Source organism: Mobula birostris, chromosome 28 (assembly GCF_030028105.1).
Source record: "Mobula birostris isolate sMobBir1 chromosome 28, sMobBir1.hap1, whole genome shotgun sequence".
Classification (NCBI taxonomy): domain Eukaryota; kingdom Metazoa; phylum Chordata; class Chondrichthyes; order Myliobatiformes; family Myliobatidae; genus Mobula; species Mobula birostris.
This window is the reverse complement of record NC_092397.1, coordinates 42,697,808-42,718,500: the sequence shown is the minus strand read 5'-3', so window position 1 is coordinate 42,718,500 and position 20,693 is coordinate 42,697,808. Positions and strand designations below refer to the sequence as shown.

At 44.9% G+C, this 20,693-nt stretch overlaps 1 protein-coding gene across 1 annotated transcript in view; it reads right to left on the bottom strand.

Moving 5' to 3' along the window:
* The window catches only part of LOC140189264 (histone H2B-like), a 621,074-nt gene that overhangs the window by 353,391 nt on the left and 246,990 nt on the right, over positions 1 to 20,693 (bottom strand). The gene's annotated exons all lie outside the window — the stretch shown is intronic.

Sequence of the window (20,693 nt, the reverse complement as noted above, 5' to 3'; positions counted from 1 at the left end):
TGAGAAAATTAAAGTAAAAAAAAATCTTTTACGTTCTCCCTAATCTCCTTTGGTTCCATTTACAGATGACCACGCTGACCATCGTGAAGGCCAATGTTGTCCCTTGCTATCCTTTTGCTCTCAATATATCTGTAGAAGCCCTTGGGATTCTCCTTCCCCTTGTCTGCCAAAGCAAACTTATACTTTCCTTTCCTCTCCTAATTTGCCCTTTAAGTATTGTTTGCATTCTTTGCATGAGTAAAGCATCATGCGTCCCTCGTCCCTGGTGTATCAAGGTGCACACTCGTGTCCCAGTCTATCACAGAGGGCGAAATCCTCAAAACTGTCAAAATATGTAGGCACATCATTCTCATTCCACCGCTGGCTATTAATAACACTTTCTGCAGAAAGAAGGAGCAGGTCGTTGTTCTCCATGTCCAGAGACACCTTGTCTGCATCTGTATCTGACAACCGAGTTAATCATGGGGCGATACATTCCCCAGTCTTTTGAACAATTTTGTCCCGCGTATCCACCTGTTCCTCGCCTCGACGCCCCAGTCACTTTGTGTCGTCCCGTCGCCTCCCATCACTGAACAGGCTAACGCGCTTGGGAAGCGGAATCATCTGGGCCAGATGGACTTCATTGCAGAGATATGAAAGAGGTAGCTGAACAGATGGTGGAAGCATTAGTTGCGTCTTTTCAAGAATCACTAGATTCAGAAATGTTTCCGGAAAGTGGAAAATTGAAACTCTCTCTCTACCTTTCGAAGAATGGAAGGGGGCAACAGCCATATGGCCTGATTCCAGTGTTTAACATGATGTTGTAGTCCATTATTAAGCATTATTTTACAAATAATATATTTTCTTGTTAACTGATTTTTCAATAAGGAGGAGATTCAGACATTAGGTACAAATGGAGTTAGGTGTCCTTGTGCAGGATTCCCCATATGCTGAGTTGGGAGTAAGGAGGCAAATGCAATGTTCGCATTCAGTTTGAGAGGACACAGGTACAGTGTAATCTCATTTCAGAAAGGCAGAGACGAGTCACGGTCACCTGACAGGTGGATTGCATTCAGTTTGAGAGGACAGAGGTACAGTGTAATCTCATTTCAGAAAGGCAGAGACGAGTCACGGTCACCTGACGGGTGGATTGCATTCAGTTTGAGAGGACAGAGGTACAGTGTAATCTCATTTCAGAAAGGCAGAGACGAGTCACGTTCACGTGATGGGTGAATTTATTCAAGAGGTAACAAGGAGGAATGGTGCAGGGTTTAGCAGTAAATTTGAGTACGTTTCACAAAACAGGCAGGTCAAAAACATTTGTACACATTAGTCTCTGTACAGTGTGAGAGTGTGGGTTTCATTTCGTACCTGTCAATCTCTGGTGCAGATGAGACTGGGAGTTCATTCTGTACCTGTCAGTCTCTGGTACAGTGTGAGACTGTGGGTTTCATTCTGTACCTGTCAGTCTCTGGTACAGTGTGAGACTGTGGGTTTCATTCTGTCCCTGTCATTATCTGGTACACTGTGAGACTGTGGGTTTCATTCTGTACCTGTCAGTCTCTGGTACAGTGTGAGACTGTGGGTTTCATTCTGTACCTGTCAGTCTCTGGTACAGTGTGAGACTGTGGGTTTCATTCTGTACCTGTCAGTCTCTGGTACAGTGTGAGACTGTGGGTTTCATTCTGTACCTGTCAGTCTCTGGTACAGTGTGAGACTGTGGGGTTCATTCTGTACCTGTCATTATCTGGTACACTGTGAGACTGTGGGTTGCATTCTGTACCTGTCAGTCTCTGGTACAGTGTGAGACTGTGGGGTTCATTCTGTACCTGTCAGTCTCTGGTACACTGTGAGACTGTGGGTTGCATTCTGTACCCGTCAGTCTCTGGTACAGTGTGAGACTGTGGGGTTCATTCTGTACCTGTCAGTCTCTGGTACAGTGTGAGAGTGTGGGTTCATTCTGTGCCTGTCAGTCTCTGGTACAGTGTGAGACTGTGGGGTTCATTCTGTACCCGTCAGTCTCTGGTACAGTGCGAGAGTGTGGGGTTCATTCTGTACCTGTCAGTCTCTGGTACAGTGTGAGACTGTGGGTTTCATGCTGTACCTGTCAGTCTCTGGTACAGTGTGAGAGTGTGGGGTTCATTCTGTACCTGTCAGTCTCTGGTACAGTGTGAGAGTGTGGGGTTCATTTTGTACCCGTCAGTCTCTGGTACAGTGTGAGTGTGTGGGGTTCATTCTGTACCTGTCAGTCTCTGGTACAGTGTGAGAGTGTGGGGTTCATTCTGTACCTGTCAGTCTCTGGTACAGTGTGAGACTGGGGGTTCATTCTGTAACTGTCAGACTCTGGTACAGTGTGAGAGTGTGGGGTTCATTCTGTACCCGTCAGTCTCTGGTACAGTGTGAGAGTGTGGGGTTCATTCTGTACCTGTCAGTCTCTGGTACAGTGTGAGTGTGTGGGGTTCATTTTGTACCTGTCAGTCTCTAGTACAGTGTTAGAGTGTGGGGTTCATTCTGTACCTGTCAGTCTCTGGTACAGTGTGAGAGTGTGGGGTTCATTCTGTACCTGTCAGTCTCTGGTACAGTGTGAGTGTGTGGGGTTCATTTTGTACCTGTCAGTCTCTGGTACAGTGTTAGAGTGTGGGGTTCATTCTGTATCCATCAGTCTTTGGTACAAACTGAGTGTGGGGTTCAATCTGTAACTGCCAGTTTCTGGTATAGTGCAGAGGTTTAGTGCACAGTTTACCTAGAAGTAATGTTAATTCAGTTTCATTACTGCAGTTGATTAGTTTGATTAAATCTTCTTTGAACAATTGGACACAATGATCCACATGAATACAGTATCTCAGAATCAATGCTATCAGTCAATAACAGCATCAGACACAGGAGCAGTGTTACGTGATTGGGCCCATGGAGTCTGTTCCTCCATTCGATCGTGGCTGATTTATTATCCCTCCCAACCCTGTTCTCCTGCGGTCTTCCCATAATGCGTGACACTCTTAATATTTAGGAACTTACCTCCGTCCGCTTTAAATAGACCGAGTAACTTTACCTCCGGAGCCGCTCGTTTTTAATATACCAAATTACTGGGCTTCCTCAGCAATGAATGCCACAGATTCCTGTCTCTATTTCCGTAGATAATGCACTCCATTCGGTGCAGTCATCTGCACAATCCGGTCCCAGAGAATAAAGCTGTGGGTCTGCGCCAATCTTTTCACCTCCTGCCCAACAGTGTGAAACAGCGTCCGCGTCTCATCAAATGGATTCATCTCCCTAAGGTTCAAAGTTGAAAGATTAAACTAAATTTATTACCGAAGTATATACTTGTGACCACATGAGCATCCACCGTAAATACAATGAAACACAAGAGAATCAATGAAAGACCGCACTCCAGAAGGACAGCAAACGAGCAATGTGCAAAAGACTATAAACTATGCAAATACAATAAAGAACAAACAAAATATTAATAATAAATAATTAATCAATAAATGTCGAGAACATGAACAGACTTGAAAGTGAGTCTATGGGTTGTGGGTACAGTTCAGTGTTGGGTAAATGAAGCTATCCATTCTTCTTCAGGAGTCTGATGGTTGCGGGGTGATGGACCTGTTGATGTGTTACCTCCTTCCTGATGGAGCTGTGTGAAGAGAGTATGATCTGCATGGCCGCGGCCCTCTATTCCGTGTAGATGCGCTCAGCGGTGGGGAGGGACATAACTGTGCCGGACTGGGCTCCATCCATTACGCTTTCTGGGCTTTTCCGTACAAGGACACTGGTGGTTCCATGCCAGCTCCTCTTGCCACCAGTCAATATCTTCTCCGCCACACATCTATTGAAAAACTTTTAGATGACAGGTAGAGCGCTGCCGTGCCTTCTTTGTAACAGGAGGTATGTGCCGGGCCCAGGAGAGAGAATCTGAAATGATAACATTGAGGAAGTTATATTTCCCTCTTCATCCTTCCCTCGCTGCTGCTCCCTCGTCCCTCACCATCCGCACTGCGCTCTCACTTGGCTTTTGCCATAGATTCCCTTCTCACTTCTTTCATTTAATCTCGTGAGCTGAGTTTATCAACTCACTCCTATAACGCTACTTCAGTGATAGCTCAACTACCTAAAAATGTTTCCACTGCTTCTTACGTTGTTGTCTTCCACAGCACCGTCTCTTGAAAGGCATAATACGCTGCCGGGAGGTTATGACCATCGCGTATTTATTGATCTCCACATGCAACGAATATTTAGACAGGTCCTCTGAGGTATTTCCAGACCTTTTTTTTAACATCCCCTCTGTGTTTGTTACATTTACACTTTCAGTTCTCCAGCGTAAATGTGCGTGCGTGTGTGTGTGTGTGTGTGTGTGTGTGTGTGTGTGTGTTGTTTGTGCGGGTGTGAGATTCACCAGCAGATATAATTTCAATTTAATATTTGGGAACTCATTCCCAGACCAGAGAAACAACTCATATCAAGAGTCTGCCTCTGGGAGGGAAAGGGTCAATTTCGTAAATCAAAAAAGGTACTTTAATTACATTTTCTGTGGCTGGTTTTGGTATGTGTTAATAGCTTTTATTGAATTAATCAATCCGAATTTTATTTTTACAACATAAGAACATTTTTCAGAATATCTACTTAAAAAGCTGAGAAGATGGCTGCACGACGCAGCACGCAGTGCTCACTCCGGAATGAATATCTGTAATCTGTCAAATAGGGTGCCGTGCACAATCCTGATTTGATGGAGGCGGACGTGAGAAGCACAGAGGAACATCTGGTGAAACTTCTGAAATGCCTATTTCGCTGTCGCTCTACCGCGCTATCCAGAATCTCCAGAGGGGAAGGCCCCGAATCCTCAGCTTTGCCTGTTGCTTGGCGGCTGGGGCCAGGGTCGAAGCTCTCGGCGGAGATGGTGCCCGGTGCTCGGTGTCGGAGGGCTGATCGGAGGCTCGAAGTTTTTGGACGGACTCAGAATCGGCTGTGATCGAATGCTTCCAGGGTGTTGCATCGGCAAGTTTGCGGCGCTGGAGGTTCATGGCAGGTAGACTTTTTTATCCTTCTACCGTCTTGGTGAGATGATGGGGCTATCGGGACTTTGAGACTTTTTTTTACCGTGTCCATGGCCTGCTCTGTATCAAATTACGGTATTGCTTTGCACTGTTGTAACTATACATGTATGTTATAATTATGTGTTTTTCCGTCAGTTTTAGTCTTGGTCTGTCTTGTGTTTCTGTGATATCATACTGGAGGAACATTGTATCATTTCCTAACGCAGGCATTACTAAATGACCATAAACGAGGACGGAGTGTCCTCATAATCTAACCTAATCAAAAATTTGGGGAGATGTTATGAGGAAGCAGATTCACCGGTTTGCCAAGTGAGATAGAAGACACGGATCAACACACACAAAATGCTGGAGGGACAGGCAGCATCTATGAAAAAGAGAACAGTCGACGTTTCAGGCTGAGATCCTTCAGCAGGACTGGAGCAATAAAAAGATGAGTGGTAGAATTAAAATGTGGGGAAAGGAAAGGATGAAGCCAAGTGAGTGGTAAAACCAGGAGAGGCTGAGTGGAGCAAACAGTTGGGAAGTTGTTTTGCGAAAGAGATACAGGACTGGAAAAGAGGGAGTCTGATAGGAGAGGACAGAAGGCCATGGAAGAAAGCGAACGGAAGAGGAGCACCAGAGGGAGCCGATGGACAGGCAAGGAGTTCAACCCCCGGCATCTCCAGGTTGGTGACTGTGAATTGAAAAATCGGTGGGAAATCCCAGATGTTGAAATTCCGAGCAACACACACAAAATGCTGGAGTAACTCAGCAGACCAGGGGATAAGCAATTGCCTGCCTGTCTTCACACCGTCCCACGTGGAGAGTTAAAACCCGACCCTTACTGTTTCAGCTACAAAGCTGTGGTGGTGAAATGGAAAACCCGCCCCGCGTGGCAGGGAGGTGCGAAGCATCAGCGATACTCCACATCTCCCCATCTGTCACTCACTGGTCCGGCCGTGATGGTCTGAACATGACACCAACAGGTAATCCCGGTGGAGGAGTTGCTGCGTTTGAGGTGAGTGCTTGCAGTACATTAATGTCGCGAGTTCCGCTTCACAAGGTGAACTGCGGGTTCAACACTGAAGCAACTCCGACATTCATTCAATCATCAGGACAGGATTAGGAAGTTAATGGCACCTCAGCTGAAAACGTCGCTATTTATTAAAAATGAGCCTACCAGTGGGATGAATTGTCCGTCTAGACAATTAAGTAAAGTAAAACACATTTCACGGGTGAAATATCGGGAACGAGGTGCAAGACGGGATAGAACATAAAAGGCACGGAGATAATAACCGGGTGGGCCAGAAAGTGGGGAAACAAGAAAGAAAGGTGGAGAAAAAGAGAAAGAGGAAAAACAGGGAATGAACAAAAGAAATGAAGTACGTTTGAGTTTGTATACGAGAAAGAGACGGATTGGACCCAGACATATACTGGCACAGACCCAGACCATGACATGTACAGACACAGGCATATACAGACAGAGAACCAGACCCAGACATTTACAGACACAGGCATAAACACATACATACATTCACACAAAACATCGCACAACATTCACAGTTCTACAATTCTTAATAACCCCTGTAACAGAGTGGCGCAGCGGAAGCGTGCTGGACCCATGATCCAGAGGTCGATGGATCGAAACCATCCTGTGCCATATTCTCTGTTGGCGGCAGCAGATAGTCATCCTCATGTTTTGAAACACCAATGTGTCACATCATGCATGTATAGAGGAAACTGCATTTCAATTGAAATGCGTCATTTATTCGTACTCCTTATATTCTTGTCTCCGTGGCGCAATCGGTGAGGGCGTTCAGCTGTTAACCGCAAGGTTGGTGGTTCGAGCCCACCCAGTGACGCTAGTATTCCGGTAGTTTTTTTTCTCTCTTGTAAAGGAGAAAATGTGCAGCAGCATCTCTGGAATAAAGTACACAGTCGATGTGTCAGGCCGAAACTCTTCTTCAGGATTATGAAGCAGACTGGCCTGCTGAGTTCCTCTAGCATTTTGTGTGTGTTGCTTGGATTTCCAGCATCTGCTGCACATTTTCTCGTTTGTGATTCGACTAGTGCACGACTAAGTCTCTTCCATGGAATTGGATTGAGTTGAATTGACTTTATTAATTACGTCCTTCACATACATGAGGAGTAAAAATCTTTACGTTCCGTCTCCGTTTAAATGTGCAATGTGCAATTTATAGTAAATATATAATAGATATTACTATATTTATTACAGTCAATATGACAGAAATACGATTGTATCAGCTTGAATTAATCAGTCTGATGGCCTGGTGGAAGAAGCTGTCCCGGAGCCTGTTGGTCCCGGCTTTCATGCTGCGGTACTGTTTCCCAGCAGGAACAGTTTGAGATTCGGGTCACTCGGGTCCTCAACGATCCTTCGGATCAGTTTTACAAACCTGTCTCTGTAAACGTCCTGAATAGTGGGAAGTTCACTTCTACAGATGCGCTGGGTTGTCCGCACCACTCTCTGCAGAGTCCTGCGATTGAGGGAGGTACAGTTCCCATACCAGGCAGAGATGCAGCCAGTCAGGGTGCTCTCAATTCTGTGCCTGTAGAAAGTCCTTAGGATTTGGGGACCCATACCAAATGTCTTCAACCGTCTGGGGTGAAAGAGGCGCTGCTGTGCCTTTTTCACCACGCAGCCGGTATTTACAGACGTCGTGAGATCCTCGCTGATGTGTATGCCGAGGAATTTTCACCCTCTCAACCCCAGATCCATTGATGTCAATAGGGCTGCGTACTCTGAAGAAGTTTGAATCTTCCCTTCCACGGGAGTTCAGTGAAACCCTCTCTCACTGCTCCCTCTCTGTGATCTCAGTTTTTTTTTCTGCTACGTTTCATTACCAGCTGGGAAACCCTGCGCTGTCCGGAGGCCGGCGCTCCCTACTGCTGCCGCAACGGGCTCAGGGGGAATTGAATCTATTCTACATGTTTCAGTCACATAGACCGAAATACGGTGAAACGCTTCTCATTCTCACTGTTCATAGAGATCAAACCATTACACAGTGTATTGGGAGAGAACAAGGTGAAGCAATAACAAAATGCAGAATAAAGTGTAACAGCGACAGAGAAAGCACGGCGCAGGTAAATAATAAGGTGCAGCTTCGTACCGAGGTGGATTGGGAGGTCAAACGTCCATTCTACCTTACGGGAAACCATTCAATAGACACAACAGTGGGACTGAAACTATCCCTGAGACTGTGACGCGTGCTTTCCAGCTTTTGTACTTTCTGCCGGATGAAAGAGGGAACGAGAGAATATCTGGGGCAGGTCATGTCTTTGGTTAGGAAAATGTATGTTCGATTTGACCAGAAAGTGTGTGTTTCCTACAGCGGAGTCCGTGGAACTAACGGACTCCCGGATCTAATATGTGTTTTTCATTCAGTTTGGGGTCCTTGAAGATCCTACATGAGGGACCAGCACCATCGTACATGAGGAATTCATCAGATCCACTTGAGTGAATTTCGGTCAGAACAAATTGCTCAGGAATTAGAGTTCTGCGTTCATGGCGCTCGGCGAGGGATTTTTTTTAGCCTGAAAGTGTACAACCTGCAATGGCCGGGAATGGAAACCGTGTCAACTGCTTGGGAAGCAGCTATGCTCACCACTGTTACACCATCTCCCCATGATGCAAACCAGATTCGGTTACTGAATGGTCTCTGGTGCTATCAGATTCTGTAACTCGATTCTCAGTGTCTGAGCTGTTTTCTGAAGGATCATTCCTCCCTCTGTTGCAGTTCCTATTCCGACCAGCGGATGTCGCGACGTTCCGACAGACCGGAGAAACACAGCACCTGGGATCCGACTGAAGGGAGAATCGACCCGAGAGATTCGAAGGGCTACACATGGTTTCCTGCTTCACGTATCAGTAAAAGGGAAACAAATTCTGATTATAAATACCCGTTCAAACAACACGCAGTTAGATGTTAATGGGATCCCCTCCTTTGCCCAGTCCTTGAACACAGTAAGTGACTGAATCGCTGAAGAATTCTGAGACCCGTCCAGTCACACAGTGAGGAGGGGAGGGTAAAATGCGCCAGCTCTACACTCAGCAAACAGACATCAGAGTGACTCTATGAGTTCTCCTGCACACTGACATCCGTGTGACAGATTCCATATTCTTGTTTACTCCTCGCTAGTTCAGTGGTTAGTATCCCCGCCTGTCACGCGGGAGACCGAGGTTCATTTCGTCAACGAGGAGACCGTTTACCTGCTTCAAATGAAGACGGGATTATAATATGGGACAATCCAGTGTGCAAATAGCCCAAAACTGGAGAGTTTCCCGAGAACAAGGGACGTTCATCATTTTGTTTTCACTTTTCCCTCACGACGTCTGTATCTCAAGGCCGTTTGACTCAATGACCGAATGGGTCACTCCTAAACATTAAACAGGGGCTGCTGCTGTGAGATATGAACTCCCGCACTTTCCCAGCACTCGTGTGACTCTCTCAGTTTCTCTGGTTGACTGTGTGGAGAAGACAAGCAAAGGAACAGCTGAAACACTTTGGAGAGAACGATGCCATGGAATGTGTCATGCCGGGTTTAAAGCCACCCTGCCCCTCTCGCAACACTGGACCCTCTGAAAAGTTGCTCAGAAGATGAACTTGGGGGGAAGGTACGATTGAGTTTTGTGACGTCATTACAACACGTGAGCATTCGGTTCGTTGCTCCGCCCCTAGACCTGATTGACAGCAAAATACATGAAAACGGTGCGAGTTGCTGATTGGCTCAGGAGCAGTAGCGGTTGGTGGCTCTGGATGTGAATGTGCGGGGATGATGGGAAATAAAGTAAGTTCAGGTCGGGGGGGCGGGCGAAGAGTGCCTGGAAAAGGAACTGGGAATAAAGGGTTTGGGTGAGTGCGGTAAGAGGTTGGATTGGAGTTGGATCTAGATCTGCAAAACGGAAAAAGGAACACAATATTGGAATGTTTTCAAGAGATTTGAGAGGATACTGAAAAAAAAAGAAAGAAAACCTCAAGGTATTGTTTAGTTTTTACTCGGAACAGCTTTCTTTTATCAATCCCATTAAATTAACTGCAGCAATACACAAAATGCTGGAGGAATGCTGCCACAGGCTGGAATGACTTCCTATGACGCTCCGTGCTGCATCTCGGTGGAATGAGTCTCTGGCAGAATGTACTCCTGTGCCCACCCAGTACGTTATGTTGTGGATGGGAGACATTGACCAAGATGGCATGCAACTTAGACAGCATCCTCTTTTCAGACACCACCATGAGAGAGTCCAGTTCCATCCCCACAACATCACTGGCCTTACAAATGAGTTTGTTGATTCTGTTGGTGTCTGCTACCCTCAGCCTGCTGCCCCAGCACACAACAGCAAACATGATAGCACTGGCCACCACAGACTCATAGAACATCGTCCGGCAGATGTTAAAGGACCTCAGTCTCCTTAGGAAATAGAGATGACTCCGTCCCTTCTTGTAGACAGCCTCAGTGTTCTTTGACCAGTCCAGTTTATTGTCAATTTGTATCCCTAGGTATTTGTAATCCTCCACCATGTCCACACTGACCCCCTGGATGGAAATAGGGGTCTCCGGTACCTTAGCTCTCCTCAGGTCTACCACCAGCTCCTTTGTCTTTTTCACATTAAACTGCAGATAATTCAGCTCACACCATGTTACAAGGATGTGAAGTACAGTACTTAAGAAAGCAGCTGGTTGAACAGGTTAAAGTACAGTTAGGTGTGTCTTAAACAGAGGCCTTGCAACAATGTTAAACCAAATGTTGATCAAGTATAACCAGTCAGATAGAATATGAAGTCAGCGGCTATGTGTCACATCACAGGTCCATTACTAAAGATACTTTACTAGTCAATAAAATGAAGTTTGTGATGTTTATAAAGGATGTGGTGAATTGTACTGTTCAGTCATCTAGACATACTGAGAAAATTTAAAATTATTGTGAAAGCTGCTGAAAGGTATCTAGGTATAACTGGTGTTATGTGGGAAACTGTAAAAGAAGCTCTGATGGGTGGGGTATCTGTATTTCAGTCTCTTTGTGCAGGTACAGAATGGGATTAAGAATATTGCAGTGGAATGAGAGAAATTCGATGGTCAAGACATTAGAAAGTTTATTTCTGATTCATCAAATCTGCCCAATATGAAACCGGGCTGTTACCGCATTTCCTTACAGGAAATTATATTGTAATACGGCGTGATAGGTTAGGTGATAGAGGGGGTGCTGTTGCATGTTTAACATGGGAAGGGATATAACACAGAGTTGTGGATGTGAATGAAGTGTATGAGGTGTTTGTAGCAGGAGCATTTGATTCAACAGGTAGGGGTACTAAAGTGGTAAAACTTGTGGAGAGCTTTTGATTGCTTTGTTGGAAAGCATATGTCACTCTAGCTCACTAAGTATGGTGTGGGGATTTTTGTGCACAGTTCACTGTGGGGTCATTCATGGAACTGTTTGATTGTAGAAGAATGTTTAGGTATTTCTAATCTTGTGTGCTTCAATGATGGGAGGGGTATAAAATATAATGTTTCTAATCGTCTGAAAACTGCTGTAAATTTAACTCCAGTTTCAAACATTCTGGCTGGAGAGACTGAATGAGATGTTATGAGTGAGGAGACAATGGGGAGTGATCATTTTTCTATATTTATAAGCTTGGGTTTGGAGTTATATGGGGGCAGGAGACTGTTTTTAGGAGGTGGAATTTTGATGAAGCAAACTGGGAGAATGTTGAGGCTGATAGGGGTTTCTGCAATGAATGATGATGTCACATTATTCAACAAACCACGGTGGAAGTGCCAGCTGTTAAAAATGACATTAATAGGAGGAAGACTGCACCATGCTGGGTGGAGGAGTGTGCGGAGCGAATTAGGGAGAGAAATAAGGTGTTTGCGAGAGTTTGAATTATCATTCCGTGAGTGACCTTATTAAGTATGAAAGGGCACAAGCTGTGGTGAGAAAAGTGGTGCAGGTTGTGAAAGAGGTTTACTGGAGGTCATCTTGTGATAGTACTGGACAGGCTACTAAACTTGGAGATGTTTGGGGAATGATTCAAAAAATCGGGGGGTGGGGTTCATCGGGTTAATAAGATTCCAGTATTGATTAAAGAAGGTGATTGTTAGAACAGAGAACATAGAACAGTACAGCACAGTACGGGCCCTTCGGCACACAAAGTTGTGCCGACCTTCAAACCCTGCCTCCCATATAAGCCCCCACCTTAAATTCCTCCATATGCTTGTCTAGTAGTCTCTTAAACTTCACTAGTGTATCTGCCTCCACCACTGACTCAGGCAGTGCATTCCATGCACCACCCACTCTCTGAGTAAAAAAAAAGCCTTCCTCTAATATCCCCCTTGAACTTCCAACCGCTTACCTTAAAGCTATGTCCTCTTGTATTGAGCAGTGGTGCCCTGGGGAAGAGGCGCTGGCTGTCCACTCAATCTATTCCTCTTATTATCTTGTACACCTCTATCATGTCTCCTCTCATCCTCCTTCTCTCCAAAGAGTAAAGCCCTAGCTCCCTTAATCTCTGATCATAATGCATACTCTCTAAACGAGGCAGCATCCTTGTAAATCTCCTCTGTACCCTTTACAATGCTTCCACATCCTTCCTACAGTGAGGCAACCAGAACTGGACACAGTACTCCAAGTGTGGCCTAACCAGTGTTATATAGAGCTGCATCATTACATCGTGACTCTTAAACTCTATCCCTGGACTTATGAAAGCTAACACCCCATATGCTTTCTTAACTACCCTATCCACCTGTGAGGCAACTTTCAGGGAATCTGTGGATATGTACCCCCAGATCCCTCTGCTCCTCCACGCTACCATGCATCCTGGCATTTACTTTGTACTCTGCCTTGGAGTTTGTCCTTCCAAAGTGTACCACCTCACACTTCTCAGGGTTGAACTCCATCTGCCACTTCTCAGCCCACTTCTGCATCCTGCCAATGTCTCTCTGCAATCTTTGACAATCCTCTACACTATCTACTACACCACCAACATTTGTGTCATCTGCAAACTTGCCAACCCACCCTTCTACCCCCACATCCAGGTCGTCAATAAACATCAGGAAAAGTAGAGGTCCCAGAACAGATCCTTGTGGGACACCACTAGTCACAATCCTCCAATCTGAATGTACCCCCTCTACTGAAATAGAGAAGGTTGAGTTACTGGCTTGGTCATTTGCTGCAAGTCACAATCAAGATAATTTAAGTGAAGAGCCTAAATGATGTCGAGATGAGGTTTTAAGTGAATACACTGATGTGTTGAAAGCCAGCTGTAACAATGATAGTATTAGTTATGTAGAGTTTATTTGTGTGAATGTAAGAAAGCTATTAACAGTGCAAGTCAGATGGCTGTAGGAAAGGATGATATATGTTATTGTATGTTTAAACATATAGCTTACAACTCTTGAGATAATATTAACAATTTGGAATCATATTCGGAGTTTAGACCATATTTCCTCCTCATAGAAAATGGTAGTGCCTGTTCTGAAAACTGGAAATCCCCACAGGATCCTTCTAATTATAGACCAATATCAATAACATCCCATCTCATTTCGGTAAACTTACGGAACGTATGGTAATAGAGTTGTTGAATTATATTTTGGAAAAGAGAGGTGATGGAGCATTTTATCAGCGTGGATTTTGGAAGTGTAGAATGACATTGGATTCAGTTTTATGTTTGGAAGATGATATTGGGAAAGCACAGGTAAATAAAGAAGTTGTAATTGCAGTATTTTTGTATTGAAAAGAAACATATATATTATGAAAGGATTAAATTATAGAAATGTGGAGAGAGAAGAAGGCTACATTATTTTTTTCTGAGTTTTTTATTTGTATGCTCCAGGCAGTTAAAGATGCGTAAGGTATATTGGGCTTCTATGTGTTGGAGAATGGGACCCCATAAGACGGTATTTGTAGCCCTTTATTGTTTAATATTATGACCAATGATATTTTTTCTGAGATAGGTACTGGGGTGGGGAAATGACTTTTTGCAGATGGTGCAGATTTATGGATCAGAGGTATAAAATTCAATCCAATTGTGTATAGAATGTGATTCGTGATTAATAAGGTCAAACAGTGGGAATATCGAGAGGGTTTTAAGCTTTCAGTAGCTAAAATACATTTTGTGTTTTACAAAGATAATCAATAGACCTCTTTATTGATCCATATCATTCTCAATAGCAATTAATTTGAAATTATATGGTCAAACTCTTGAATAAGTGTTAATGGTAAGATCTGATGGCATGTGGCTGGATTATAAGCCAACATGGAAGCACCATATCAGTAAAATAATTGATAACTGTAAAGGAGCACTGAATATCCATGGGTGTCTGTGTGGGTATGCTTGGGGAGCTATCGACCCATCACCATGACTCTGTAAATAATTGATAAATGTAAAGGAGCACTGAATATCCCTGGGTGTCTGTGTGGGTATGCTTGGGGAGCTATCGACCCATCACCGTGACTCTGTAAATAATTGATAAATGTAAAGGAGCACTGAATATCCCTGGGTGTCTGTGTGGGTATGCTTGGGGAGCTATCGACCCATCACCGTGACTCTGAGGAGGAACCAATGCTACTAGAAATCCACCGAGCTCCTCATCCGCAAACTTCCCTTCCAGCATCTGGTGCAGAAGATCAGGCAGAACTTCAAAACCGATCTATGCTTCCAGAGCTCAGCCATCAAAGGCCTGGAGGAGATTAACGAGGTTTACCTGGTTGGGCTCTTTGCACCATCCACCCCAAGCGAGTCACCCTTGTGCCCAAAGATATTCATTTGGCTTCCCGCATCCACACGATGCGAGCCTCAGCCTGGCCTCGGCAGCAAACACAACAAAAGGCTCTTTTAAGAGTCACGAACCTGGAAGAGGAAAGGGCTGTCGCTTTCTCTTCATTACACTGTTGTGTTGACACACATTATCCCTCTGATCTCCCCCGTGGGAGTTTTGGGGTTGTTTGATGGGAAATCCCAATTCTCACACAAACTGATTTACTTGTTTTGCTCTCAGCTCATTTCATCAACACGTCGATGTCACACTTTAGCCAAAGATGACCATCCACACCAGCAATAACTCCATCATCCAACAGTCAGTGTGAATTTACTGCTCATGGTTCCTACATCCACTCCCAGATCACTCAGTTGTATCACAAACAGCAAGGGTCACAGAACAGATCCATGTGGAACAACACTTGTCACCAGCATCTGATCACAAAACTACTCTCTGCCATCACTCTGTCTCCTATTGCAAAGCCAGTTCTGGATCCAATTTGCCAAATGGCCTGACTGTGGCCTATATTTTTGGTCCCCTAATCTGAGGAAAGACATCCTTGCCATAGAGAGAGTACAAAGAAGGTTCACCAGATTGATTCCTGGGATGGCAGGACTTTCATATGAAGAAAGACTGGATGAACTGGGCTTGTACTCGTTGGAATTTAGAAGATTGAGGGGGGATCTGATTGAAACGTATAAGATCCTAAAGGGATTGGACAGGCTAGATGCAGGAAGATTGTTCCCGATGTTGGGGAAGTCCAGAACGAGAGGCCACAGTTTGAGGATAGAGGGGAAGCCTTTTAAGACCGAGATTAGGAAAAACTTCTTCACACAGAGAGTGGTGAATCTGTGGAATTCTCTGCCACAGGAAACAGTTGAGGCCAGTTCATTGGCTATATTTAAGAGGGAGTTAGATATGGCCCTTGTGGCTACGGGGATCAGGGGGTATGGAGGGAAGGCTGGGGCGGGGTTCTGAGTTGGGTGATCAGCCATGATCATAATAAATGGCGGTGTAGGCTTGAAGGGCCGAATGGCCTACTCCTGCACCTATTTTCTATGTTTCTATATGAACCGTATCAATAAACTTCATCAGTGACGGCAGACCTGGGTGAGGATGGTCAGGACCCAAGTGCTGGAATATCGGAGACTAAAATCCAGACAGGATAGGAGATGGAAACAACGACAGGGTTCAAAACCAGTCTGTGTCTGTAGGGAAGACCACTTTGTGTAACTCCTTTGCTCCAAATTGGAGAAAAATAAGTAAATAGAAGAGAAGTAAAAAATTACAATAAAAACTGCAGATTCTGTAGTCTGAAGCAAAAGCAGAAGACAGGAAACTCCAGACCTGAGTGTTCACCACTTGTACCAGGAAAACATTTGCAGCTGTAACAAAGCAGGAAATTTTTACCAACTTACAAAACCATCAGGCAAAGTCAACAGAGTCTGGTGAAAGTGATTCTATGTTTAACAAACACATTCCAGTGTTTGGAGCAGTAACACCAACTGTGGGTAAAGGGACCCAGGGACGCACTGAACCGAGATGTCCAGGACACGTTTGATATGCCGCTGCATCGCAGGAGGTTGGGGAAAATGAGAGCCAACCGTGATCTCTGAACTTGCTGATCACAAACACTGATGGGAACTGAGTTGTGAAGAGCGGTGAGGAGTCTACAAAGGGGTAGATACAGGTGACGTGATTGGACACAGATCTGACAGCTGGGATATTGTGGGGGAGGGAGGGTGTGAACTTGTACATCACCCTCTGGCTAAAGAAATGTCTTCTTATCTCTTTTCTGAAGAGACATCTTTCTGTTCTGAGTGTGTGCCATCTGGTGCTGGACTAACCCACTACAGGAAACATCCACTCCACGTTCACTCAAGTGGTTATAATGTCACTCTCTCCTCATTCTTATGAACTCCAGCAAGTACAGGCCCAGAGCCATCAAATGCTCCTAATATGTTAACCTTTTCATTCCCGGGGTCATTCTCGTCAAACTGCTCTGGACCCTCTCTGATACAAACACATCATTCCTCGGATAAAGGGCCCAGCATTGCTCACAATACTCCTTGTGGACTGACAAATGTCAGCATGGAGAAGTGGGCCCCCTGTTTTCACATTTCTGTGAAAAAAAGTAACTAATTTTCATTCTTATATTTTGCTGATTTTAATGAAATCTTCTCCCTCAGTTGTAATTTCTATTTCCCTTCACGGTGAAGACTTTGCATTCAAAGTCAACAACATCTCCTCCACAATCACCATCAGCACTGGTGCACCACAAGGCTGTGTGCATGGCCTCTACTCTGCGCACTTTATACCTGTGATTGTGTGGCTATGTGCAACTCCAGTGACATATTTAAGTTTGCAGATGACACCACAGTTGTTGGATGAATCAAAGGTGGTGACAAATTTGCCCTCGGTAGGGAGATGGACGATCTGGTTGAATGGTGCCACAACGACAACCTCTCACTCAATATCAGCAAAACCAAAGAGCTGATCACTGACCACAGGGACAGGAAACCGGAGATCCATGAGCCAGTCATCATCAGGGACTGGAGGTGGAGAGAGTCAGTAACATTAAATTTCTGAGCATTATCATTTCAGAGGGTCTGTCCTGGGACTAGCAGTAAGTGTCACTATAAAGAAGGTGTGGCAGTGACTCTACATGCGTGTAATCAGCGTGACACCTAAAACTGTGACATATATAGATGCAGAGTGGAGAGCAACCTGACTGGTTTCATCACGGCCTGATATGGAAACACAATGATCAGGAATGGAAAGGAAAATGTCTACAAGATCTTTGTGGAGATGTCAGGTGTAAGTTTTTTTTTACACAGGACATGGTGAGTGCGTGAAATAGGCTACCGGCAAAGGTAGTGGAGGCGGATACAATAGAGTGTTTTCAGAGACTCCTGGATAGGTACATGGAGCTTAGAAAAACAAAGGGCTATGGGTAATGCCAGGTAATTTCTAAAATAGGTACAGGTTTGGCACGGCATCGTGGGCCAAAGGGCCTGTATTGTGCTGTAGGTTTTCCATGTTTCTAGCTGGTGGATGCATCCAGTTTATCACAGGCAAAGCCCTCCCCATCATTCAGTACATTTACAAGCAGCACTTCTACAAGAAAGCTGTATCCATCATCAACAACATCCTTCAGCCACCTCATGCTCTCTTCCACTGCTGCCATCGGGAAGGACGTACAGGAGCCTTCGGTCCCACACCAACAGGTACAGGAAGAGTTGTTACCCTACACCAGTCATGCTCTTGAAATGGTGTAGGTATCTTCACTGAACTGATTCCATAACCTGCAGACTCACTTTCAAGTATTTTATAACTGAATTGCACAGTAATATTTATGTTTTGGTAATTGCATGATCTGTCTTCTTTTGCACATTCGTTGTCTGTCAGTCTTTGCTGTTTATAGTTTTCTAAATTCCACTGTCTTCATTTCCCTGTAAATACCTGAAAGAAAATGAATCTGAAAGTAGTAACCTGTTGTGCCAGATGTCCCAACACAAGAGACCACTGCTACACTACGATAAGGAATGTCTATCGTTTGCTCCCAAGACCACGATTCGTTAAGTTGGATCATTTGACTGTACTGGTCCTACCTGCACACAGACAGAGCCAAAGGAACAAGGCTTCAGAGATCAAGATAACCGAGGGGTGGTGTTGGGAGGCAGAGGAACGGTTACAGGATTGCCTTGAGTCAACAGGCTGAGCCATGTTCAAGAACTCATCTCAGGACCTGAAGGACTACACCGGGGTCACTACAGACTTTACTGAAACAGCTGTGGAGGCGTGTGTCCCCACAAAATCATTCCGGGTTTTCCCAAATCAGTAGGCCTGGATGAGCAATGAGATCCGGAACCTGCTGAGTGTCAGGCCAGAGGCATTCATGTCTGGAGATCAGGAATGCTACACGAGGTGCAGGTATGATCTCCGGAAACCATCTCTCAGCAACGTGGAGATTCCGGACTAGACTGGAATAAAAGAGAGATGTTTGACAGCCGCGGCAGGGTTTGAATGTCAGAACCTCCTGCAAAGGGAAATCTTGTGGTCAAAGGGGACAGCAGAGCTTCGCTTCCAGATGAGCTCAATGCCTTCTATGCTCACTTTGTCCACTAGAAGAGGGAGGAACCATCGTGCACCCCCGTGTCTCCCGACGGTCATTTGGTCTCAGTATCTGAAGATGACGTGCAGGCTGCCTTCAAGAGAGTGAATCCAAGGAAAGCATCCGGTCTGGATGGAGTAGCTGGCCGAGTACTGAAGACCTGTGCTGACCAGCTGGCTGGTGTATGCACGGATATCTTCAACCTCTCGATCTGGCAGTGTGTGGTACCCACCTGCTTGAAGGAAGCTTCAGTGCCCAACAGGAGCGTGGTAACCTGTTTAAATGACTATTGCCCAGTGGCACTTACATCCACAGTGATGAAGTGTTTTGAGAGGCTGGTGTTGAAGCATATCAGCTCTTGTCTGAATGGTGACTTGGATCCTCTCCAATTCACCTACCGAAGCAACGGCAGATGCTGTCTCGTTGTCTCTTCACACAACACTGGAACATCTGGACAGCAAAGATGCAAACATCTGGATTCCCTTTATTGATTACAGTTCAGCATTTAACACTGTCATCCCCTCAAAACTGATCAGTAAGCTCTCAGACCTGTGCCTCAATACCCCCTTGTGCAATTGGATCCTGGACTTCCTCAGATCCAAGTCAGTTCAGATAAGCAAAAACAGCTTCTCCACAATCTCTACCAGCACAGGAGCACCACAAGGAAGTGTGCTTAGCCCCCAGCTCTACTTGCTTTCGACCTATGACTGTGTAGCTGAGTACAGCTCCAACACCATATACAAGTTTGCTGATTACACCACATTCAAAGGTGGTGATGAATCAGCAAACAGGAGGGAGATTGAAAACTTCGCTGAGTGGTGTAATAACAACGACCCCTCACTCAATGTCAGTGAGACCAAGGGACGGATTGTAGACTTTAGGAGGGAGAAGCCAAAGGTCCATGAGCTAGTAATCAAAGGATGATCAGAGGTGGGGAGGGTCAGTAACTTTAAATTCCTGTGTGTCACTCACTCAGAGGATCTGTCCTGGACCCATCATATAAATATAATTGGGAAGGAAGCACAACAGCGTTTCTACTTCCTCAGGACTCTGCAGAGGTTCAGCATGTCATTGAAAACCTTGGCAAACTTATATAAATGTGTGGTGGAAGATGTGCTGACTGGCTGCATTATGGCTTGGTATAGGAACACCAATGTCCTTGAGTGGAAAATCCCACAAAGGGTAGTGGATTCGGCCCAGTATATCACAGGTAAAACCCTCACAACCACTGAGCACATCGACATGAAACATCGCCGTAGGAAAGCAGTGTCCATCAGCAAAGATCCTCACCACCCAGGCAATGCTCTTTTCTCACTGCTGCCATCAGGTAGAAGGTACAGGTACCTCAGGACTCACATCACCAGGTTCAAGAACAGTTACTACCCCTCAATCCAGCGGTGTCCTGAACAAAACACTCATGTCACCACTGTTATATCGTTATTTCATGCTTGTTATTTATTGCTATTTATTTCTCTGCATTTACACAATTTGTTTACAGTTTATAGTTCCTCATATTTACAGTTCACAGTTACTGTTCTACAGACTTGCTAAGAATGTCCGCAGAAAAAGAACCTCTGGGTTGTCTGTGGTGACAGGTATGTACTGTGAGAATAAATTTTAATTTGAACTTTGAACAATATGGTGATATATGCGCAGAGTGATAACAACTTACTTTGGATTAAAATTTTGGCTTTGGCAATATTTTTCCGTGACGCTCTTTTTTCAGTGATCTAGTTCCAACATATTTTATCCAAAATTATAAAAAGATTATCCACACAAAAATATACAAAATACAAA